The sequence below is a fragment of the Pristis pectinata genome, chromosome 11 (genome assembly GCF_009764475.1).
Source record: "Pristis pectinata isolate sPriPec2 chromosome 11, sPriPec2.1.pri, whole genome shotgun sequence".
In the NCBI taxonomy this organism is placed as follows: domain Eukaryota; kingdom Metazoa; phylum Chordata; class Chondrichthyes; order Rhinopristiformes; family Pristidae; genus Pristis; species Pristis pectinata.
Window position 1 is genome coordinate 24,055,661 of NC_067415.1, and position 25,762 is coordinate 24,081,422.

The 25,762-nt window shown below is 39.7% G+C and overlaps 1 protein-coding gene across 2 annotated transcripts in view; it reads left to right on the top strand.

The window, feature by feature from the left end:
- Window positions 1-25,762, top strand: part of LOC127575827 (stAR-related lipid transfer protein 13-like) — a 425,779-nt gene that overhangs the window by 31,580 nt on the left and 368,437 nt on the right. Inside the window, exon 1 of one of the 2 annotated variants that reach the window (XM_052025972.1) lies at window positions 17,165-17,232. The exons of the other annotated variant lie outside the window; for it this stretch is intronic. The gene's annotated coding sequence lies outside the window, so the exon portion shown is untranslated. Of the gene's footprint in view, window positions 1-17,164; window positions 17,233-25,762 lie in introns of those variants that run through there. 2 annotated transcript variants of the gene reach the window in all.

Genomic DNA, 25,762 nt, shown 5'->3' on the forward strand with positions numbered 1-25,762 from the left:
AAAATATGTTTTCATACCTGATTCTTGTTTACAAAATGTTACTAACTAACTTGTCTATCTATTCCTTTTCCAATTCCTGTAACTTGACCATTTTGACCTCAATAAATTTTGAAATTGAATTTCCTCAGATCATCTCCATTTGTGGTATGTAAAAGTTGCCCCACAACTGAACCCTCTGAAATATCCTATTTTTTCTAGTGCAAGAAAGTTCTGTAGTACCTTCATCCTCTGCTTTCTGCTTTCCAAATAAAGTCAAAGTCCAGTTTATTGTCATATGCACAAGTACATGTATGCACATGTGCAATGAAAAACTTACTTGCAGTAGCATTACAGGCACATAGCAACATATAAGCAGCATTCACAAGAAAAACATAAATTAAGCATAAATTATATCCAATTTTTACAAGAAAGAACGCAATTAGAACAAAAAAAAGTACACTTTTTGCAAAGTGATCAAAGTAGTCATAGTGTTGCTAAACTGTAGTGCCAGTTGGTTCAAGACCGAATGGGAAGCAGCTGTTCTTGAAACTGGTGGTGATAGCAAATAATTCTCTGCCCATACACTCATATTCCCCTGTAAAACAATGCATTGAAAATGGAAAGTTTACACCCAATAGTTTATCAATGACTAAATCTAATTTGTTCATAATTTCCCAGTTTAGCCTTCTCTTTTTTGCAAGCAAAATGTTAAGGTGCCAGCTGGCTGCAATTGAGAAGTAGTTACTTTCCTACATACCATTTTGGTCAGCAATTATGCTGTCTTGTTCCTTGTCTACTTAGGATCATCACTCATGAATGATTAGATTCTATCTAATTTTGCTTAATTTTTTAAGTACCATTTCTTTATGAAAACTAACTTAAATTCCATTCCATTCTGGTAATTCCATAAGCCCAATATCTGCTCCCTCTATAAAGGCAAATTACTGAGTACCTTTTTAATTTATACCATTCCGGTACAAACTTGCCTGCTTTATCTCTGGCTTATCCTTTTACTACCAATGTACCTATTGAAAGCTTTCATTTTTCTTTATGCTTTTGTCTCTTATTGCTCTATTTTCTGTTTTTATTTGTTAGCTTCTGTATTTAATCAGATGCTCTTTAAACATTAAACCATTCTTTTTTAGTGTCAAATTTGGTGAGTGAGAATGAGTGGATGACACAATTAAGAATAAGGAAATTTTTTTCTTAGAAATATGAAATAAAAATCTGCATTTCTTCAGTTTTATTCTGTCTACGCTTAGGTCTGTAGTCCAGATAAATGCGAACAAAATAGTATTATTTATTTTTGGTGTAATGAAAATTATTATCAATATGGAAGATGCTTTAATAAACGAACCTCCTTCTGTGTTGTTTTGGATAATGTGATTGCTGTCTTCTCATAAATGCGAATAAGTATTATGGTTGCCATGGACAATAATGCTTTCAGCAGTTATTCAGAAAGCTATTATGATTTCATTTAATAGGAATTATCCTAATAGGATCTAAAGATATCTCTTCATATGTTCTTCCAGCTCTGAACGGAACAAAAACAAACATTATAATCTCTTCCATGTTGGTTAATGCATAAAGTAGGTCAAGTGTACAGAGATGTATGGAAGCAGAGCCCATCCAGTTGCAGTGTTTCCACACCATTAGAAAAATCAGGATTATGGTATAAAATTGCTAATATCCATATATTATCCAAGTATAACTTCTTTCTGATCTTAACCCCCTCAGTGAATATCAAGAAAAAGTGAGTAATCCTTGTTAAATATGTTCAGAAATAGCAATTTAACATCTATATGTTTTTATATATATATATATATATATATATGGATTATGTCCACAAATATTATTTTATTATTATTTATACCTCACTGTCATTTGGAGATTTTAGAATTTTGATTAATCTTTGTATTTTGTACTATTGGTCATGGCAATTGAAGAAATTGGTAAATTGGCTTATTTCTTGTCACATGTACCAAGGTACAGTGAAAAACTTGTCTTGTATACTGTCCATACAGATCATTTCATTACAACAGTGCATTGAGGTTGTAGAAGGTAAAACAATAACAGAATGCAGAATAAAGTGTTACATTTACAGAGAAAGTGCAGTGCAGGTAGTCAATAAGGTGCAAGACCATAACAAGGTAGATTATGAGGCTAAGAGTCCATTTTATCATGCTAGGGGACCATTCAGTAGTCTTAAAACAGCTGGACAGAAGCTGTCCTTAAGCCAGGTGGTACATGCTTTCAGGCTTTTGTACCTTCTGCCCGACAGATGTGGGGGGAAGACTGAACGTCTGGGTTGGGTGGGGTCTTTGATTATGCTGGCTGCTTTACTGAGGCAGAAAGAAGTTTAGACAGACTCCATGGAGAGGAGGCTGGTTTCCGTGATGTGCTGAGCTGTGTCTACAACCCTCTGCAGTTACTTGCGGTCATGGGCAGAGCAGTTGCCATACCAAGCTGTGAGACATCCACATAGGATGCTTTCTATGGTGCATCGATAAAGATTGGTGAGGATCGGGTTGATATAGGACCAATTGATAACGGTGCAGGAGCTATTATAATGGACGATAGAGAGATGGCAGAGGAATTGAATGAATATTTTGCATCGGTCTTCACCGTGGAGGACATCAGCAATGTGCCAGTTAGTCAGGAGTCTCACGAAATGGAATTGAGTTCAGTTAAGATTACTAGGGAGAAGGTGCTAGGAAAACTAAATGGACTAAAGACTGATAAGTCTCCCAGACCGGATGAGGTGCATCCCCGGGTTCTGAAGGAGGTGGCTTTAGAGATAGCAGAGGCATTGGCGATAATTTTCCAGAAATCGATAGATTCCGGCGTGGTTCCGGAGGACTGGAGGGTCGCAAATGTAGTTGCGTTGTGTAAGAAAGGTGGGAGGCAGCATAAAGGAAATTACAGACCTATTAGTCTGCCGTCAGTGGTGGGAAAGTTATTGGAATCTATCCCCAAAGACGGGGTTACGGAATACCTAGAGGCGCAGGGCAGGATAGGTCCTAGCCAACATGGTTTTGTGAAGGGAAGATCCTGCCTGATCAACCTATTGGAGTTTTTTGAAGAAATCACAGGCAAGGTGGATAAGGGAGAGGCGGTAGATGTTGTGTATTTAGACTTTCAAAAGGCCTTTGATAAGGTGCCTCACAAGAGACTGATTAATTAGATGAGAGGTCGTGGAATTACGGGTAGGATAACAGAATGGGTGGAGCATTGGCTGGTTGACAGGAAGCAAAGAGTGGAAATAAAAGGATCTCGTTCTGGTTGGTTACCGGTTACTAGTGGTGTGCCGCAGGGGTCGGTGTTGGGACCGCTCCTTTTTACCTTGTACATTAACGATTTGGATGATGGAATAAATGGTTTCGTGGCTAAGTTTGCGGATGACACCAAGATAGGGGGAGGAGTAGGGAGTATTGAAGAGATAGGAAGGTTGCAGAGGGACCTAGACAGTTTAGGAGAATGGGCAAGGAAATGGCAGATGAGATTCAATGTAGAGAAATGTGCAGTTGTACACTTTGGAAGCAGAAATAAGCGGGCAGATTATTATCTAGGAGGAGAGAAAATCCAAAGCACGGAAGTACAAAGGGACTTGGGGGTACTCGTGCAGGATACCTTAAAGGTTAACCACCAGGTCGGATCGGTGGTAAAGAAAGCGAATGCTATGTTGGCATTCATTTCGAGAGGTATAGTGTATAAAAGTAAGGAAGTGTTGATGAGGCTCTACGGGGCACTAGTGAGGCCTCATTTGGAATATCGTATGCAGTTTTGGGCCCCACATCTTAGGAAGGATGTGTTGACGTTGGAGAGGGTTCAGAGGAGATTTACGAGGATGATTCCAGGAATGAAAGGGCTTACGTATGAGGAGCGTTTGTCGGCTCTTGGACTGTACTCACTGGAGTACAGAAGAATGAGAGGGGACCTCATAGCGACATTTAAAATATTGATAGGAAAGGACAGAGTAAATGTGGCTAGGCTGTTTCCCTTGGGGGTGAGTCCAGGACCAGAGGGCACAATCTTAGAATTAGAGGGTACAGCTTCAAAACAGAGATGAGGAAAAATTTCTTTAGCCAGAGGGTGGTGAATTTGTGGAACTCCTTGCCACGTACAGCAGTGGAGGCCAGATCAGTGGGGGTGTTCAAGGAGGAGATAGATAGCTATCTAAATAGTCAGGATATCAAGGGATATGGGGATAAGGCCGGTAATTGGGATTAGAATAGTTTTTTTTTCTTCTTCCCCCATTCCCCATTTCTCATTTCTATTTCCCTTTCCTTGGAGCAGACTTGATGGGCCGAATGGCCTGCTTCTGCTCCCTTGTCTTGTGATCTTGCGAAAGGGGACATGCCAAATTTCTTTAGTCTCCTGAAGAAGTAGAGGCGCTGGTGAGCTTTCTTGGCTGTGGCGTCTACATGGTTGGACCAGGACAGACTATTGGTGATATTCACTCCTAGAAGCTCTCAGCACTGTTGATATAAACAGAAGTGTGTGCAGGACTGGAGTGACACCATGTCACTAGGCTCTCTATCTCATTGTCACAGCTAAAATTAATATAATTTCCAATAATGCCCAGTAACCAGAGATAAAAAGAATAAGAGCAATTATAAGTATTTTATGGATATTTACCACTCATTCTGAAGTTAAGACTTAAAGAAAAATCTGATCTATTTCACAAGATTGTGTTGATAAAAATCCTTTAATACTCAAAGATGACTTGTGATATAAATACATTAGTAAAATCCTAAAACTTAAGTATCGCATTAAGTTTTTCATTGTTGTGAATTATTCTTTATATAACATTTAATGTTATCATTTTGAGTTGGTAATGCTGAAAGGTGTGGCTTATTTGAAAAGTATATTGAACAAAGAATAGGCAATAATCTCTGCCTTGTTCTAAATTATTATAAAATTATATTTTTTGTGAGAAAAACTACATTTTGTATTCATTTTTTAGCCATCATTGATTTGGTAGCATTACTATACTACTTGGTTGTCTGCTTTAGTGTACAGTTGGTGGATATAATTGTTATCAGCTTTGTATTCAATAATTCTTGTAAGCACACAGCTGTAAACTGAAAGACTGTTTTACACTGGAACATCTGCCATAGTGCATAAATATACCAGACTAATTGGAATTTTTACAGCTGCACATGCTCAGTGCCTCGGTCATTAAAGGAATGCAATGTGTTCGTATCATGTGTTCTGCCCACTTATTTGTTTGAAAAGGATTGGCCAGCGGGGATAAGGACACACAAAGTGATCTGCTGATACATGCTTTTGGTAAGTAGAGGAGCTGTTCGAGATTTTTCTTAAAGCTGCACACAGTAACCTGGGGTATGAGACTGTTCACATACATAGATCTGATGATGGAGTATGTAAATACTGAAGTCAAATACCAAACCAGTGTTACATATCTACTTAGCAGCCAGCTTCTGTGTTAACTGCAAAAAAACAGGATATAGAGACTGTATGATGTAAAGTGCCGGGTGTCAGTTGATAAAACTCTTACCACACCTTGGATTTTTTGTAATATTGCCCCTAAGTGGTATGTCAGCAGAATGAAATAAGTAAATAGGATAAAAAGGCCTACGACTGGATGCTCAATCTTCACCTGTCAGAAACTTTCCTCTCCAACTCCTGTCCCAACCCTTCACAAAGCAGGGGAACTCAACTCTGTGTCTTTGACCATTCAACTGCAGTTACTCCAGAGCAGGCAAAGTCAGAGGAAATGACTCGATTGCCTTCTAGCTGAAAACTATCTATCCACAGCAGCTGATATAAGAAATGTGATGCTATGCAATGCAATGGTGGTATTAAATCCTCTACTAACCCTGTTGGACAGTAAGGTTAACTGTAAGGTAACAGAGTATTAAATTTCTGAAAGAAATCTCAGAGTGCTTCTGCCTCTTTTAGTACAACTTCCTGCACATTTTAGCATTGCAGTGGCTGGCTGTAAAGTTTTCTCTGCTGCCGTGGTGGGCATTCACTGGAACAACATCTTGCTTTGGTGTAGCATATTCTATGTAGGAAAAAGTATTCAATGCCTTCTCAGTGGTATGATGAGAGGTAATTGGATGTTCAAGCAAAGAACAAAATACTTGAGAGTGCCAATGAAAACTTGGTCAATGATATAGGTCCAAAGTAGGGTCTAAAAACAAGAGAGAGGGCGTTGGGAGTGAATTCCAGAGCTACAGGTAAAACTGCAGATTGTGATGCAAATGAATGGGCAAGTACACTAAAGGACTGAGAAGGATGAAGGGAGAGTGTGGGCTTTGTGAGGCTGGTGGAGATTACAGAAATGATGACGGGTGACATCATGAATGGATTTAAACGTGAGCGTGAGAACTTTAAATTGCCATGGTTTGGGTCCTGAAATCAGTGTAGTAGATCAAGACCTGCATCTGACAAGCCTCAAATATAAGAGCAATGCAGAAAAAGAGCATAATTATTGCAGTTCTAACCAAGCAATGTCAGAACTCACTTTGCACAGCTAACTGTGGTTTCACTATCTTTAGTAAATTGGAGGGTATGACTTCACCACTCACTTTACTGCTGACCAACCATGGGTGATATTTTGTGTAAATGAAGCCCAGATGTGTCCACAAGTAACAGTTTTCAAAATATACCATCTACCTCACCAAATAAGATTCTAAATATAAAGCTGTTTTGTGATGACATTTTCTAATTATTTACTTTATGGTTTTGTCAGCAGATTAGTGCTCAGCCATAAAAGTCAGTGCCAGAATTATTTAATTTGTTTCAGTTTTTCTGCTGAAATTGATCACAGGATAGAAAAATCATTCCAAATATTTGTTTTTTATGCTGACACCAATGAATAAGTCTCAGTAAAACTTCATGTAGAATCCATCTTTGTAGAATCCACACACTTTAGTTCCAAGAAAAAAATGCTATATTTTTCTGGCTTGAGTTTAAAAAAATGATCTGTGACTGGTAAGAAATTTGTCTATACAGATTAATGTAAATATGCATTGTCAGATTTGATGTTTACAGGGTTGGCAAGAATCTATTCTCTCTGCAAGTAAGTGAGATAAGTGTAGATAGTTACATCAGGTGGCATGCACATGGTGGGCTGAAGGGCCTATTTCTGTGTTGTACAACTCTGTGACTCTAAAGAATCAAGCACTGGTGTAGATTCATGATTAAAGTTTATAATATTGTTGGAACAAATTTAGTTATTGATAAAAAGGTGGTAGTTTCTTGGGATTCAGTGGTGTGGATTGATGTATGAGGCAGATTATGGTAGTTTATTAGCTGCAACAGTTTGCATATGTGGTGGGAAATAAGATGGCACTGGAGAAGGCATCAGAATGGCAGTGCATGTTTAGTAGATACATGAATATTATGGCTGGCATAGAAATGAGTGCTCAAACCTCATTAATGTCATTGGAAAGATCAGCCAAAGTTAGCCATGTTTTTACTGGCCTTACCAGTAAGGTGCCCCTAATTTTCAGGAGTGGCTGACATCCGTCAGAGCTAGGAATGATAACTGAATAGTTTGCACCTCATTGGCCCACTGAGTCTGCACTGACCGTCAATGACCAATCTTCACTCATCCTAAATTATAACAGAAATACTAAGCAGGTCAGACGACATATATGGGAAGATAAACAGAATTAACGTTTCAGGTGGAATACCCTTCATCAGAACTGAGATGGAGACAAAAGAAGCTTGTGAAGCTGAAGGAAGGGTGGGAAAGTGGGAACGTCTCTGATAGGATAAAAACTGGGTGATCATGAGGATAAGCTGTAAACAAGCTTATCTGGTCAATGAGTGAATGGGAGCAGTTAGATAGTGAGAATGTAGACCAATTAATGTAGGAGCTGTGAAATATAGAGTAGGAAGACATGCCCAGCAGGTCAGGGTGGGCATTTCCTCCAATTCCAGAGGAAAAAAAAAGAAAAAAAGGGATAAAAAACAAACAAGCTGAGCCAATTTCACAGATGGATGACTGATACAGACAGAAATCACGTTACCCGAATTTATAGAATTCATATATTAAGTCCAGAAGGCTGCAACATGCCCAGATAGAAGATGAAGTGCTGTTCTTGAAGCTTACATTGAGCCTCCTTGTAACAGTGCAGGTGTGGAAAGGAGAATTAAAGTGGCAGGCACTGGGAAGCTCAGTGTCACCCCTGCAGACTGAATGCACAGGCTCTGCAAAGCTACCACCCAGTCTGTCATTGGTTTCTCAACTGTAGAGGACACCTTGATTTCAGCATAATCAAGAAATAGAGAGGCCTGAGAGAAATAAGGAACCTTGAAAGCTAGTCTTGATTTTCTACTCCAGGCACATCTCCTCTTCACCTTCTCCAGTGCAGTCACATCTTTTCTGTAACATGGTGACCCGCAGTACAGTTACTCTCCAACACACAAATGAGTTACATTCTTGAAACATATTCAAAAGTCAATTTGATCACATGTCAGGACGTGTTCTTAATGTCAATGTCCACTGCCATTGACTCAGCCTCCTTGTCAAATGTCACTGATGAGCCCTCAGCATGTGGACTCACTGACCTGTTCCCTCAAAGCCCGGGATCACTGACCCACTCTCAGTGCCTGAAGTTACTAATACACCTTCAGTGTCCAGGATCACTAACCCATCTTCTGTGCCCAAGGTCACTGAGTTGCCCTCAGAACTCTGCGGCAGCTACTTGCCATCAGTTCCTGGGGACAGTGACCTATATCTTCAATGCCTTTGGCTATTGACTCAGCCTCAATACATCAATGGGAAATGACACCTTGAAACCAACAATACCAGTTTCATCATGATATTGGGAAACTTGACAATACTGTTCTGTGAGCCTCCATTTGAAGATTTAAATCTTTATGTCACTTTAAGAATCAGCATTGAGGTGACCCACAATTTTCTTTTAAATGTTGTTAACAGATTGCAAAGTAATCCTTGCCCACTGGAGACACAAGAGACTGCAGATACTGGAATGTGGAGCTACACACAAAAAGCTGGAAGAACTCAGTGGGTAAGGCAGCATTTATGGAAGGAAATGGACAGTTGATGTTTTGGGTCGAGGCCCTTTAACTGGAGTATCCAGATGAACGATCTCAACCCGATACATCGACTGTTCATTTCCCTTCATAGATGCTGCCTGATCCACTGAGTCCTTCCAAGTCCTTGCCCACTGCCTGATTTCAGAAAGTTTCACACTTCCATTTTAATCTACTGTATTTATAAATTGACCAACACACATGCAGGTCCTAACTGTACAGGAAGTAGAAAATCTCAATCAGCTATCCCAATTAGACATAGAAAAATTAGGTACAAGTAAAGCTTATTTTCTTTCTCAGCAAAACATTTCAACTTTAATTACAGAAGTGAACCCAATATAGTCTATAAATACTAAAAAGGAATTAATGGGAATCATGGAAGCAGACGGCATGGCAGAAAGGTAACCTTGCATCTGTCTTTGGAAAAAGTAGGATATTGCCAAAATCATGGTTATAGAGGTGGTAAGGCATGAAGGGGTAGGATAAAAAGAGGCAAAGAGGTGGTACTTCAAGTTTAGCAGTACTCAAATTTTAAATGATGTGCATCCTAGGTTCTGAGGGAAGCAATGATCCAATGATTTTATTGTACAAGGGTGGTTTCCTTCATACACAAACAATCTTTGCTAAGCACAGCTTCCATGCTAATTAGTTAATTTGTTCTACTGTGGGCATGGTGTTTTGCATGGGGGTTGGATTGAGATTGCCTAAACGTATTTCATATAGGAGTTTTATAGTTAACAGCAGAGCATACAAGATAATATTAGTCTCTTCCAGTCTGTCCAGATATTGAACTCTTACACTGAGATCCACCTCTGGTAGCATCACAACTATTCATACTACCACTCTTGAAGCTGTTGATGGATTGCTAACCTTGACATTGAACTCTGACTGCTAACCCTGCCATTTGAAAATAGAGTGTGCACTGGATTTAAATTAAGTCTCAAAAATGAAATGCTGTTGTTAACAACAAACCATCTGCTGGAGGAACTCAGCGTGTTGAGCAATATCTGTTAGGCTGCTTGACCCACTGATTCCTCCAGTAGATTGTTTGTTGCTCCCTATTCCAGCATCTGCAGTCTCTTGTGTCTCCATGCTATTGTCAAACTCACTTTGCCACCCACAGAGCTTTTGCAATGAAGGAGATGTAACCAGAAGAATAAATGATGCCCTGAATATTGATAGCTGAAGAAGATAGCTGGAAGAAGTATCAATGATGGCTCCTTCCATGAGGTGAAAGTTTTGGGGAGCTTTGTAAAACAAAAATAAGTATCTTAATTTCTATTTGAATGGTCTGAAGGAGCAATTTGCAATGCTAAATGTTTGGAGTTGGTGTGTACTGTGGATGTGCAATTGAAGAAAGTTTGACTGCTGAGTAGGATTGTCAGTATCAGAGTTTGCACATGTTTGAAAGATGAGTGGAGGAAGTCACTGATATGAGGAGGGAGCAAGGTGTATTCGTGGAGGTCATTTGAGGATGAAATAGGTAAAGGAATTTGAGAGGAAACCTGATAACCACAACTTTAATGGTGTCCATGTGATAACCAGTTCAGAAATGTATTCAGGTCAGATCTTGTCAAAGCCTTTGAAGTTCTAAAAGGTATGTTAGATTATTCATCAAAATTTCAGCCCTGAGGAAAGCAAACATCATTGACTTTTATTTATTTACTTATTTTCTAGCTTGATTCATTTCACATTGTCTCATTTTCCTTCCTTTTTCAACTCTTTTTGATTTCACTATAAGAAAATAAGCACCTAAGAAGTAGAAGCAAGAGTAGGACATTCAGCCCTTCATACCTGCTTCACCATTCAATTAGATCATGGCTGATCATTTACCTTACCACTACTTGCCTGTTCTAACCCCCCATATCCCTTGATTCCCTCAATGTCTAAACATATTGAAAATTCTTTTTTAAACATACTCAGTGACTGAGTCTCCACAGTTCTCTTCGGTAGTGAATTAAAAAATTCACCACCTACTGAGTGAATAAATTTCTTCTCATCTCTGTCCTGAATGACCAACCCTTTATTTTGAGACAATTTCTCTTGGTTTTAGACACACCTGTACATTTCTGGGTGGCACATTGGCACAGCTAGTCGAGCTGCTACCTCACAGCACCAGGGACCCTAGTTCAGTCCTGACCCTGGATGCTGTCTGTGTGGAGTTTGTACTTTCTCCCTGTGACTGTGTGTCCTGATTTCCTCCCACATTCCAAATACTTGCAGGTTGGTAAGTTAATTGGCCACTGTAAATTGTTCCTAGCATGTAGGTTAGTGGTAGAACCTGGAAGGAGTTGATGAGAATGTGAAAATAATAAAAAATGAGATTAATGTAGGATTAGTCTAAATTCGGTGGTTGATGGTTGGCATGGATTTGATGGGTGGAAGGGTCTATTTCCGTGATGTATGCTTTGACTCCATCACGGAAATAGATGACTTTGACTAAAATCACCTATCATTCTTGACTTTAGAAGGCTGTACAGCCAAGATCTGCTTATTCTTTCCTCATATTACAGGAATCAATCCAGTAAACCTTCATTGTCCTCCTCTAATTGCAAGTATATCCTTCCTTAAGTAGGGAGACCAGATTGAAAACAGCACTCTGGATGTGGTCTCACCAGAGTTCTATGTAATTTGTATTCAAATCCTCTTGCAGTGAAGGCCAAATACGTCTTCTACAAATTAACTTTCAATGATTTGTGTACACGAACACCCAAGTACTCCTGAGCACCAACATCTTTCAATATCTCACCATTTAAAAAATACTCCACCTTTCCGTTTTTCACACCTGAATGAATGCATTTTTTAAAATCTTTGCTTCCACAGCCTTTTGCTTTGCTTTTGCAGAGTTTGAGTTCCTGGTTGGGGATTGTGAAGCAGCTGAAGTGAGAGGGAATAAAGTAGTCTATTCCTGATTGTTCTTTCTGTAGAATATGACTTGTTATGATTTTCTTTCCACAATATATAATTTGGGAGAATGATTTTGTATGTTATTGAATAAGAAATTAAACAACAGCCAACTAGAAGCAAAAAAAACTTGCCCTAACTAATGAGGAAGTAGAAAAAAAATTGGTCGATTTAATAATTAATGTAGACAGAAGGCGTGACAGAGCAATTACTGGAAAATCTATAATAAATGAGAAAAGCAACAACAACTTCCATTTTTGTAGCAGTTGTATTGAGGAAAATTTATTGAAACTTTTATGGGAGAAGTTAGCAAAAGATTAAGACCTAATGTTTTATATGATTAGTATGTTTTACTTAAAGCTTGGTCAAAGAAGTGAATTTTAATAAAGGCTTTAAATGAGGAGAAGGAAGTGGAGAAGTATATGGACTTGAAGAGAGAAGTCTAGCTCCTGGGATCGATGAGCAAGAAGTACAGCAACCAATAGTAAGACACAGGGAAGTGAGGCACAGGATACCAGAATAAGAGAAAGAGAGGCTGAGGCAGGAAATGGAATTCTAGGGCTAGAAAAGGTCTTATGGAAGGATGGTGTCATGGAACAATCCAAGCCTAAGGATGACAGTTTAAAATATGAAACACTGAGGAAGTGGAAATTGGAGATCAGATGCACAAGTAGGATTGGTTAAGGAACAGAATATTGGCAGCATAAAATTTGCAAACGGCAGTTAATGGCAGAATGGAGATCATTGAATTGTTGAGCTATTCTGTAGAATATGAATAAAGATAGGGAGAAGGTATATGATCAGGAACTCCGGTCAGGATTGAACTAGACATCAAGATTATGCATTGTATAGTTCAGTTTAAGACAACAGCCAGCAAGTAAAGATGGAAGCTGGTGGTGAAAGGAAAAAAATGCAATCACAATAACGATGATGGCTTCAGTCTTACCTGTGTTTAGCCAGTTGAAATTATGGTTTATTTGTGACTAGATGTCAAAAAAACAGTTTGGCAAAAGAGAAACAATGGAAGCCTCAAGGGAAGTGTTGGAGAGCAAAGCTCATATTATCCATATACAAGTGGAAGCTGATGATATGTTTGCAAATTATGTTGTTGAGTGTAAGCATGTGAATGAGGAAAAATAATCCCCAAGGAATCTTTGGGGAATTCTGCAGTGGGAGAAGATTTACATTCAGTATTTTTTTACTTATAATAAACCCTGTCTACAATCTCTCCTGTGGAAAACCAGTATCATCAGTGGAAGTCTGCAGGTAGGAACTTCTGCCACTTTGAGGAAAGGGCAGGTTCGATGAAAATTGGTCGTAAAGTCATTCCACAACGTCCTTGGTGATTGTTGGCACATACTTAAAGTAAGTGAGAATAATGGTTTGGTACCTCACATGATTATCTTGATATCATCATGGTATCTTTAGTTACAAGTGTTTATTTTTGGCATTCATTGTTGATAAGGCCGATAGAAAACTAATTGAAAATGGCCATGGGAGGGTTCATTGGAACATAATTCCTGCATCTCACCCCACCCCTACAGAACAGAATTGGTCACAAAGCAATCAATAGATTTTAGATTAACTAATTAAAGCATGAAGAAGTCTATTGTAAAATATCTTCTGGAAATGTACATTAGACAGTTGACCCATTAAAGCTGCAGCAGGACCATTGTAGCCATTTCCTCTTCCTCTCCCACTCCTTTTTCCCTCCTCAGGTGGATTATCTGATATGGACAGTACCTCTACCTGCTGATGACAAAAGAGACTGAAGATGCTGGAATATGGAACAGAAAACAGAATATTCGAAGAACTCAGCAGGTCCATCAGCATCTATGGAGACAAAAGGTGTAAATTGATGTTTTGGCTTGAGACCCTTCATCAGGACTGAGGAAAGAGGAAAGATTGCCAGTACATAGCTGTTATGAGGGGAGGTGGAGAGAGGCTGGTAGGTGATAGGTAGAACCAGATAGGGAGGGGATGATGAGCAGATGGAATCTGGTGGGGCAGGAGGATGGGAGAGGTAAACAAGGGGAGAGGAACTAAACAGCCCTTCCAGGTGAGGCCGAGGTTCATCTGCACCTCTTTCAACCTGGTCTACTGCATTTGGTACTTGAAATGTGTCCTCCTCTTCATTGGTGAAACCGCGTGGATGAAGCAACTGTTTTGCTGAGCACCTGTGCTCTGTCTACAACAGCCACCTTGAGCTTCTGGTTGCATGTCATTTTAACTCTCCTTCCCACACCGACAACAAACAGTCTATCCTCGGCCTTCTCCATTTCTGCAGAAAGGCTAAAGGTAAATTCAAAGAACAGCATCTCATATTCTGCTTCAGTAGCTCACAACCCAATGGTATGAACATTGAATTTTCCAGTTTCAGGTAACCCACACCCCCAGTTCTCCACCCACACACATTCACCTATCCACCTTGTTTTCTTCTCTCTTTTATTCACCTCTCCCATCCCTTCCACCACCTGCTTCCATATGGCCATCATCCCCTCCCTATCTGGTACCACCTACCAGCCTCTTTCCTCTGAGTTCCAATGCAGGGTTTTGACCAGAAACGTCAATTTATACCCTTTGCCTCTGTAGATGCTGCTTGACCTGCTGAGTTCTGCCAAATTCTTTAAGATCACTGTCGGAAAATTGAAGTGAGCATTAAATCACTCATTCCAACTTTACACTGCTATTTGCTATTTTTTTATAAAGAAGTTTGCCTGAATTTCATGTTCTGATGTTTTACTAATTTCCATGTATGTCCCTTACATGTGACTGATAGTACATTGAGTCCAGCTATTACTATATCCAACTGCAAGGGTTTTTCTTTTACTTTGCCCTTCTACAAATTAAATAAAAGGACTCCATGTGTAAAGATACAGGTTAATTTGGCAATGTTATGAAATGTAATAACTTCGTGCAGTGTTTGAAATACTGAGTGATCATCGAATGGTCCCGATAATAGTCACTTTCATATTTCTTGTTGTATCATCCCATTACCTGAATATTCAGTATCTCTCTTCTGTCTATAAATCTGTATGATGGAGAGGGTACCTTGCCAGCACTAAACTGAAATTTCCGTCACAGGTATTTCACTAACATCACTATCTTCTAATTGTGAATATTCTGTTGCTTACTATCGGAAATCTGTCCTTTGCTGTTTGAACAACAACTTTGGCAGATTGGTATGGAGAAGGTATTGTGGTTGACTCTTCAATGACCTCTGAAATGGCCTAACAAGCTATTCAGTTCTATTATAACGTATGCATTGAAAGAGAGAAAAATTTTTCTATCCAACAAAAAGGTGGGAGCACCTTCACTAAGAGACTGTAGCAGTTCAAGAAGGCAGTTCACCATCATCTTCTCAAGGAAAGTTAGGGATGGGCAATAATTGCTGGCCTTGTCAGCAAAACCCAGATCTCCCAAAAAGCTCTCACAAGCTCCCCAAACAGCCTCCCCTCCATGGACTCTGTCTACACTTCTCGCTGCCTCAGAAAAGCAGCCGACATAATCAGGGACCCCATCTACCCTGGACATTCTCTCTTCTCCCCCCTCCCATCGGGCTGGAGATACAAAAGCCTGAAAGCGTGTACCACCAGGCTCAAGAACAAATCTATCCCACTATTATAAGACAATTGAACAGTTTCCTTGTACGATAAGGTGGACTCTTGACCTCACAATCCACCTTGTCATGGCCTTGTACCTTGTTGTCTGCCTGCACTGCACTTTCTCTGTAACTGTAACACTTTATTCTGCATTCCTTTATTGCTTTACCCTTGTGCTACCTCAATGTACTGATGTGATGAAATTATCTGTATGGGTGGCATGCAAAACAAAGTTTTTCACTGTACATGTGACAATAATAAACTAATTTACCAATTTAGCTCTGAAACTTGGGAACAGAGAGAAAGATTTGACCTTTGGAAAAAATCTCTGCTATACAGTGGGAATGTCCATACTGAATGATGTTCATATACTTAATAATCATGCTTCACAAATGAAAAAAATAATTTCAAGGTTTCTTTTAATCTCATCTGGTTAAAGCTTCCAGAAACATTTCCTTCACTGTCTTGTATAATTTACGTATAATTTATGTATAATTTATATTCTGTGTGTTGCTTGATCCTGCGTGTCTGTGATGTTGCTGCATACTTGTGCACGTGACAATAAACTCGACTTGATATAGAAGGAAGCTATTCAGTCCATCAAGTCTATCAAGAATGCTTTCAGAGCATTCCCATCAGTCTCATTCCCCCAGTTTATTTCACTGTGAGTCATTCTTTCTCACATGCCCATCAACTCCCCCGATTCTCCTGCCACCTACCAACACAAAGAGTAATTTACAGTCGCCAACTAACCTGCCAGCACATCTTATGGTGTGAAAGAAAACCAGAGCCTCCAAGGGAAACTCACTGGGAGAACATGCAAACTTCACACAGGCAGCACCTGAGGTTAGGATCAAATTGGGTTGTTGGAGCTGTATAGTGTCAGCACTTTCTGCAGCACCACTGTAGTCCCTGCCGTGTCATGTGATGATGATATAGTGCCAATTAATTGCATATAAAATTTAAAAGAGAATAAAAAACAGGATTGTATTTTTCAAAAGTGCAGAAGAAATACAGCATAGGAAGGGTTAACTTAATGGCATGCAAGCTTTATCTTATTTGTTCACTGCTGCACCAGCATGGAACCTCAAACTGAGGTGACCTTCACCTTCTGAGTCTTGAATTATCTCTAATTGTTAGTGGACAGTTGTAATTGTTAAGTAACCATTGTAGGTCATTCCACAAACTCCTCGTAAGGCTTTAAGTTTATTTTCTTTTTAATCACTGGTCTTCAGCTTATGATGTGTACTAGAGAACAATTCCAAATCGGTGCTTCTGTTCATGTGAGTGCTAAGGCTGCAGTGAGTATATATCAGCTGCTGAGATCTCAGCTGTGCTACTGTGTTGAACCCATAGAGTCTGTATGTTATGTTTCAGTACCAAAACTTCATGCAAAAGCTGAAGCAATGTGCTGGTAGTATTTAATACCAAACACAGGATATGTAAGAAGGGATCCATTATGTACAGTCTCAAAAGGGGTAATCTGGCAGAACATTCAGTGTACAATTGGTTGCATATGTTTGTTTCTAACACACTTAACTCCTGCTGAGTGTTAACTTTAACCACATTTGATTTACTCCTTTACAAGGAGCTTAACATAGTATCATTTTTTTTTGTATGCAGTACCTGGAAATGATCTTGCATTTAAAGTCTCTTGCTGTTAAGTCTTTACTATACTTGCTGCAACTTGTGGACTGTTGAAATAACAGAGGTGAGTGCATATAATTTTTGCTGTAAAATATGGTAATTCAGGCACAAAAATATTTACTTAATGCTGCAAACATCTGAAATTATTCAATTAACTTGATTGAACACTGGCTGGGATAGTATGCAGTTTGGTAATCTGTTTATTTTGCAGAAACATTCTTTGATCTGATCTTTGTTTCTGTGGAAATGATTGTCATCACCAAGTTGGATTTTGCTTTGGGCATCTTTTACATTCTATCAGCAATCCAGTTATGACAATTGAGTATTTTAAAGGAAAATCTACTCCACTGTAAAGTAATCATTGAGATTATTAATGGAAGCTGTCTATCCCATTACTGATATATACTCCAGTCACATTTTCTTAACTATATGTTAAACTTTGTAATTCCTCATCGATTACAGCCTCTAGGTAGGTAGCCATGGCACTGAAGAGCTCTATGATGGCACTTGCAGGATTTGCACATAAAAAGGGGTCAATTTCTAAATGATCCATAAACATTACCTCATTATTCCTTTTTTTTGCACTAATTATTGTAATTTATAGATTTTTATCTTCCTCATACAGAGGAGGATGGGGGTGGTAGCTCACATGAAATAAAAGCACAGCATTTATTGTCCTATTCCCAAAGACTATTGGGCTTCCTGTCTTTGTAATAAGTTGCCCAGCTTCCAGTTGGAAATGGATAAGTGCCTCAAGTACAAACTAATCAGAATCCTGTGAGGTAAATAGGAGCAAATTTTACATTGAAGCACCAATAGAAAGAAATGCACAGTGTTCACTGTATTTTTGGATTAGAGGGACCTAACAGGTGATCTTTAAGGAACCAGCTGTAAAAAAAACAAAAAGGGTTACAAAAGATTTCTTGGCATCAGGATATTCAGTGATTTCTGACTGAACTTCACAAACTGATTTCCAAACCTCCATGGCCTTTACTAAGGATTATCTTTTCCCTGACTATACCTGGACAGCTGGACTCCATAATTAGACTGATGGATTTTCAACCATCTCTAATTGGTGAGCTGCTCTAAATATACAAGCAGCCTGCTGATAGTTGAGTCTTGTTACCATTATGTGATGATTTGTCTCAGCTTGGAAGGCTTCTATTGATTTGACGTTGAGGTCTCTATAGCCAGATTCTGCTTGAATCAAATGGTCTTGAGGAACTCTTGGTCCCAGAATGACTATCACCAGTAGTTCTATAACATGCAATGAAGTAAGTGGAAGTAACTTGGAGAAACTGGTAAGTAAACAGATATAATTTCTTGTGCCTTTTTTTTAAATGAGTGAGTATTCAGTAAAAATAAATACAGAAAATGCTGGGAATACTTAGAAGTTCAAGCAGCTTCTGTGTACAGAAAAGCAGTGATCACGTTTCAAGTTGATAACCTTTCATCAGATGAAAGGTCATCAACCTGAAATGTTATCACTTTCTTTCTGCACAGATGCTTTCTGACCTGCTGAGTGTTTTCAGATTTCCAGTGTCTGCAGTTTTTTTTTAATTACTGTTCAGTGGAATACTTTATTCTCTTAAATATTTACAGTTAGGAACTGCCCTGGAATGTAGTGGTATATTTTCCTCAATGCTTAGCAAAGTTAAGCATGAGTACAAAGCTTTTTTCAAGAATTACTAAACCAAAGTAAAACAGGCCCTTAGTAGTAATTGTATTACAAGCTACCAGAAGACAAAACCTGGTCATTAACTGCAACATTATCTTGGGCATTTACAGCCTTTAGGTGCATGGCTTCAGATACAATTTCTTCAAGAACATAGATAATAAATGTAGGTAATAAAACTGCTTTATGGATCAACAGGAAAGTTGCCTGGATGAAAAAGCTTTTACTGAGATATCATGAAGCATTTCACTAGGTATGGGGGGGGGGGGGGGAAATAACTTCTACAAGGACAAATAAGTTAGCAGGTGATAAATATGACCTGCCCAGGATAAGCTTGAACTTGATGAGTCATGCCAGCTAGCCAGTTATGCTAGCATGAAGACTGAATAAAATTGGTGCACCAGCCTCACTTTGCTACTAGTAAAATATAGGTGTAAAACAGGTGTCACACTGAAGGTCACAATTGTAGAGGAGTAGGACTTCCTCTGAACTGAAATGGCGGATGAGATATGGAGGTGAGGATATTAGTGGGGATGTGAAATGGTGATTCTGTGGGAGCGTTTATGCTTTGAATAGGCCTCTACCTTTTTCTGGGCCCGGGATGACCATCCCTTGCTTTTCTTTGGCCCATAAAAATGACAACACTGGAACCCAAAAATTCCTATATATAATTTTTAAAAAAACTCCAAAATAATAGTTGTGAAGTTGAAAATGGGCAAAACCTGGAGATGAGCAACTTTACACACATTGCTGTGTTTCTGAACGCTTATCAGGAAATTTGTTCCTTAACACTCTGGCAGAAATTTTATTTGCCTTAGCAATTTTTCTCTTGTCTAACTCTGCCCCAAATAATATCAGTGGTTGTGCAACATACAGAATTGGCTGATGGTGAGATTTTTGATCTCAACAGTCTGAAAAGTGACAGTTCTCATCCACTGTCAGAAGGAGCAGGTTTTATTGATGAAAGGTTTTGACCAGAAACATCAACTCTGTTTCTCTTTCCATAGCTATGGCCTGACGTACTGACTATTCCAGCATTTTCTGTTATTGTGGATTTCCAGCATCTGCAACTTCTTTGATTTTCACAAGTTTTACTACACCTGTTTCTCCTGATGCCATTTTACTTAAAGAACTAGTACTCAAACAGCATTCTTTGTCATCGTGAGATTTATTTCCTTTTGTGACCTCAAACACAAGCCTACATGTGTAGCTGGACTGTTTTGCTGGTGGAGGCCAAGGTTCCAGTGACTCCTGGCCTCTTAGCCTGATTGTTCCAGGTTGCTACTGCTAACACTACTGCATTTGGAAGGCCACCCAGATTCCAGACTCGGGTAGAGTAGATGTTATCTAACTTCTTTCACTCCTAGGGAGAAGGTGGAGTAGGTAGGGGCACTTGATGCCTCAGAATCTCCCCATGCTGCAGGTAATTATGAACTGTACTTGTGTTCTTACAGAGACCCCTCCAGCAACCTTCTGTCAGAAGCACTTGACTGTGGTCTAGGAAGGGCACTGTTCTTCACTACCCTCTGAAGCTTTGGGAGGATACTCCTAACTCTTTCCCATCCATTCATTCAGTAGCAATATTCCAATGAATATTGTGGTTTGCATTGATCACACCTGTTGGGCTAGATGCTGGCAGCTGTGAGATGTTACCATACATCAGGCAGGAACACCATCTTGAAATCAACAGTATCAGATTCTGCCAAGCATTACACAGGAAGGAAAAAATGTTGCTCTATAATTCTCACAAGTTCTTACTTTTTATGACTTTCACAAACATTGGTAAGATGAGCTCTACCGATGCAATTAAAGATGGCACTAGAATTTTTAGCCCAAAACTTCTTGGTCTCCATATGATCTGATACTGTGTATACTGCATGATCCACAGACATACACCTGAGCTTTGCAAATGAGATCCTATGAGTTAGTGTTATTTTTGTTTTCTGCCAACAAAATGGCTGACCCTCTTGTATTATGTTGGAAGTATGATGCCAGTCTTTTCAAAATGGAGCAAAAAGCACTGCATGCAACTAGAAGGGCAAGCATCCCATGTGTCTGTGATCTAAGGCAGCAGTCATGATATTCAAGGCATTTGACTTGTCCCCATTGTATAAAGAATGCATTTAGGCTCCTAAGAGACTTAGAGAATTAAATTTAACTTTGCCAGTAGGTTGGTTATGTCTTTTTTTTAAAAAATCCTACTGGGGCTTCTGTTTCATTACCTTTAACTGAGAGGGAATTTGGTGAGGGGTATAGTGGCAGCTTGCCTGTTTTCACCATATTCTGCCCTACTAATCTTGACTTTTCCACCCTTAATGTTTTCCTCTTCAACTCTTGGTCATGATGGAACTTTTAAAATCATGTACTTCTAGCTGCTGGATATCTAGACTGTCTGAGTAAGGAGGTAATGAACAGCATCAAGGTGATGGACCAGTTAAGGAGGATGAAGCTGAAAGTGCAATTGCAAAGAAAACAGAATGGCTCTAATAGCCTGTTAGGGTCTCGGAAGAAATCTGCTTCTGAGTATCTATTCCAGCGGCATTACTCATCATTCCCTTACCTGTCAAAGATTTCATTCCTGGCACTTGATGATATATTATCCAATCTCATAACAAGATTACTCTCTGCGCACAGTACCATGCTGGTGCAGCTAAATGCTATTATTGTAAAAGCATTATTCTGTATAAATGGAGCATTACTTTATTTCCCTTTGCTGACCGTGTGTGACTTGCGTGCAGCCTAACCTGATGCTTTTCTGTGTATTCCTCAATGGAGGAAATGCGTCAGATAGCTGGCTTCTGTTTGTCGATGAGAGGCCTGGATTAAAATGGTCCTCATTCTTAGTTCTTTGAATTCTAAAATGGCTCAGCTTAAACATATACTTTCTCAGTCTTGCAGACTTGAACAGTAATTAAAAGGCATGGGAGTTTTGTTACCCTGAACCATAACAATAAATATCTACAAAAGAGAGAAATCTTAGGACAGTTTTCTGTGAATGAGGAATTGTGGTACTTCCAACATGAGAAATTCTGAAGTGTTTGTTCAGTGGTACCCAAAGCCATGATAGAAGAAGCAGGCCCAGAATTTTTGGGTGTCCTTATCAAACACAGTACAGATCAATTGTTGATAAGGAATCTTCCATTTTTGGTATTATGAAGGGACCATTCCCTCTGGGGACACTTTTTTTAGTTTCTTTCTTCACCAATACTCATTCCCCTGCCAGTGGGACACCTGCATGCAAACAGGGGAGATGTGACATCTCTTTGTTTTCCATTATCTGGACCTCAAATAATACCCCATCTTCCAACTAGGAACACTAAAGCCTTCTGAATTCAACAACTTCAGGTAGTCAGAATTTCCTGTGGTTTATTTCAGATTTCTCGCATACCTGCAACATTCAGTTGGTATTTAAGATCCTTATTCTGAACTTGCTTCTCTGGAATTTCATCACTTCACAGTTGCCCATTTTACCATTCAGTCCCTTCTGCCTTCCATCCATCACAGGTCTTCCCTCTTGTTCTCTGCTGTCTTGTCCCTTTTCTCTACAACTTTACACTTGTCTCCAACTATGTCTAGTTCTGGTGAAAGGACATCAACCAGAAACATTACCTCTCTTTCTCTTTCCATAGATGCTGCTTGGTATGTGGAGTATTTCCAGTATTATCTGTTTTAATTTTGAATTTTCAGCATCTTTACTTTTGCATGAGAGTGAAAGTATTGTTACTTAAAGCTCAGTAGTCAACTGGGATTCCTACTTATTAACCTTTGTAGCCTGTAAAATGTTGTCTATTCTATTTTCCTTGGCTATGATTCTAGAGCTTGCAATGATTAACACATGGAACAAATGCCAAAGAATTCGGTGCTTGCTGGAGGCCAAAGACACTTTTACACAGTGAGATGCTTGGGGAGAGCAGGTTCTATCTGATTTAATTCTTCTTTCTGTTTACAGTTCCATCTTGTTCTTCTCTAATAGCCACTGACAGAAAGTAGCTTGTGAGAGCTCTCAAAAATGAAAGTCATTATTACTTCAGAACAAAGCAAACAAGAGCTTGTATGGTTACAGCTTGTATGTGACTGGCTTCCATTTTTTTTTGAAAGTAAGTGTTTTTAATATGGTTTGTTAGGAAAGTCAGCTGTGATCTTCACATAAACTGTGAGATAATTTTGGAAGGTTATCCCAAATGGAATCTCAAGAAGGTATTCAGAGAGAATTCTTTGAATCACTAGATCATAAAGAAAAAAGGAAGTATGCATGCATGGTGTCTGAAGTGAGAAAAGTATAGGAAATAGCCAGAAATAACAGGAATTAACCTTCTCTCAAACTGTCCCCCTAACTCCAGAAAATCTTGTTGAAATATTATTTCTCTAAAGTATTGGTAACTTTGACTAGTGCTAAATTCTGACCCTTTAATCAGAAATGACATACAATGTGTCAGAGTGGAATTTTGACTGAGCTTATTCAATCCACTCATAAAAATGAAATTATTGAAGCCTCAAGTTAAAAGGAAAAAAAACAAAAGATCTTTCATTCCCTTCTTTGTATGCCCTCTCCACCCACAGGCCTCCTTTTTTCAGTTTCTTTCCCCTCCCCCTACCTGGTTCCATCTGCCCATCACCTACGCACTCAACCTGCTAGGCCTCCTATCCCCTCCCTCACTGGTTCCATCTGCCTCTCATCCTTCCCTTATCTGGTTCCACTTATTGCCTTCCTTATTTACCAGGTTCCAGAATCTGCAACCCTTTGTTGTCTCCACTTATCACCTTCCAGCCTCTGATTCTACCTCCACTCTCCTCTCCCTCTATAGCTGGTTCCATCTGCCTGTCATCCCCCTCCTCATCTTGTCTGCCATCTCCTGCCACACGCCTCCCCCTCACCTCTGTATATTGCTATCTCCCCTCTACACATCTGTCTTGATGCAGGATCTCGACCTGAAACATTGACAATCCCTCTGCCTCCGTAGATGCCGCCTGACCTTCTGAGTTCTTTCAGTAGTTTGTTGTTTGCACACAAGATCCATTTATAATTCAGTTAATCCATTGATTATCCTTTATTTTCTCAAATTATTCCTAGCATAATGTCCCGGGTTGATCTTGTCGATGCATATCTCTTGAATGCTTTCCTTTTACAGTTAGTGTAATAGGAAGGTATTCAAGAGATGTTTCAACATATAGTGTAGTGCATGCCTTAAGGAATGGATAAATCTAGTCAACTAATCCATGATCTAGACTCTTTCCCCCTTGCTGTCATCTAATATTTTCAAAATAAATGAAAAGTTAAGGGATGGAGTGATATGTGTGACCTTTAAACTGAATCGCCTGCAAGAGAATGGGCCTTGCACTTATACAAAACTAAGGTTCTCTGCCAATCTTCCCTGCTGTTCAACACCACCCTAGATGATAAGGGTTCATGACAAAACCCTGTAAAATATGGAGACACAAGACTGCAGATGCTGGAATCTGGATCAAAAAAACAAACTGCTGGAGGAACTCAGCAGGTCAGACAGCATCTGTTATGGGAAATGAACAGTCAAGGAGGGGTGATAGGCAGATGGAGGAGGGAAGAGTAGAAATAGTGACAGGCTGGGAAGTGAAAGGTAGAAGCAATGAAGGTCTGCAGATAATGGAAGGTGGAGTGTGGAACCAAGTAAGGGAGGTGGGGTGGGCAGATAGGAACAGTGGGAGGACTGTGTGGATGATGGGCAGATGAAGTGGATTGCCTAGTCTGTGCCTGGTCTTTTCGATGTAGAGAGGGCCACATTGGAAGCACCGAATGCAATAAACAAGGTTGGAGAAGAGGCATGTGAATGACACATTTGCGAGCATCTGGCATGCATCTGCCATGGTCATCTGGAACTCATGGTTGCGAACCATTTTAATTCCCCTCCCCATTTTCCCCCACTGACCTGTCCATCCTCGGCCTCTCCCACTGCCAGGGAGATGCTAAATGTAAACCAGAGGAACAGCACCTCTTATTCCAACTAGGTAATCTACAACCCGATGGCATGAACATCGAATTCTCCAATTTCAGGTAACCTGCTCTCCCTCTGCCCCACTTTTTCTCTCTTCTCCTGATCTACCCAGTTCCTACTAAACCCACCCCACCCGCTAACCCTGTATCACCATGTTTTTTTTCCCTGTCCTCCATCTGCCCATCACACACACACACTCCTCCCACTGGGTTCTTCCCCCACTCCCCAACTACTGCTCTCATCTGCCCACCCTGCCTCCCTTATTCGGTTCCACACTCACCTCCTCACCTGGATCAATCTATTGCTTGCCAGCTCTCGCCCCACCCCTTTCCCTCACTTCTTTATACTGGCATTCTCCACTCTTTCAGTTCAGATGAAAAGTCTCAACCTGAAACATTGACTGTCCATTTCCCTCTACAGATGCTGCCTTACCCTCTGAGTTCCTTCAGCAGTTTGTTTTTTTTTTGCTCCTGTAAAACACAAATCGCTTTCCTCTATCTCAGGAGACACTTCTCAGCAAAGGCAGGCATTGACATGATGGAAAAAAAAATGTGCCAACATAACTTTTGGCAGTCTAAAGAAAAGAATGCTAGTAGATGAAAGCCTTCAACCTGGCACAAAACTCCTGATTGCCAGGCAACAGTAATACCTGCCCTCCTGTAGCTTCTGAGACGTACATCAGGCATCTCATTGCAGTGAAGAGACATCAGAAAATCTTCCATATCCGCTGACAAGATAAACAAACCATTGCAGAGAGGCCTAATTATAGTTGTTCACTCTGTTGGGCAAGACCATGGCACATAGGTATTTATGCAACAAAGGACCAATCTCTACCCAGTCACATGGTCAGGATCACATTGCTGTTTGTATCAACATGCCATGCATAAAATTGGTTGCAATGTTTCTTTTATCACAATTGTAACTAAGCTTCAAAAAGTACTTAATTGACC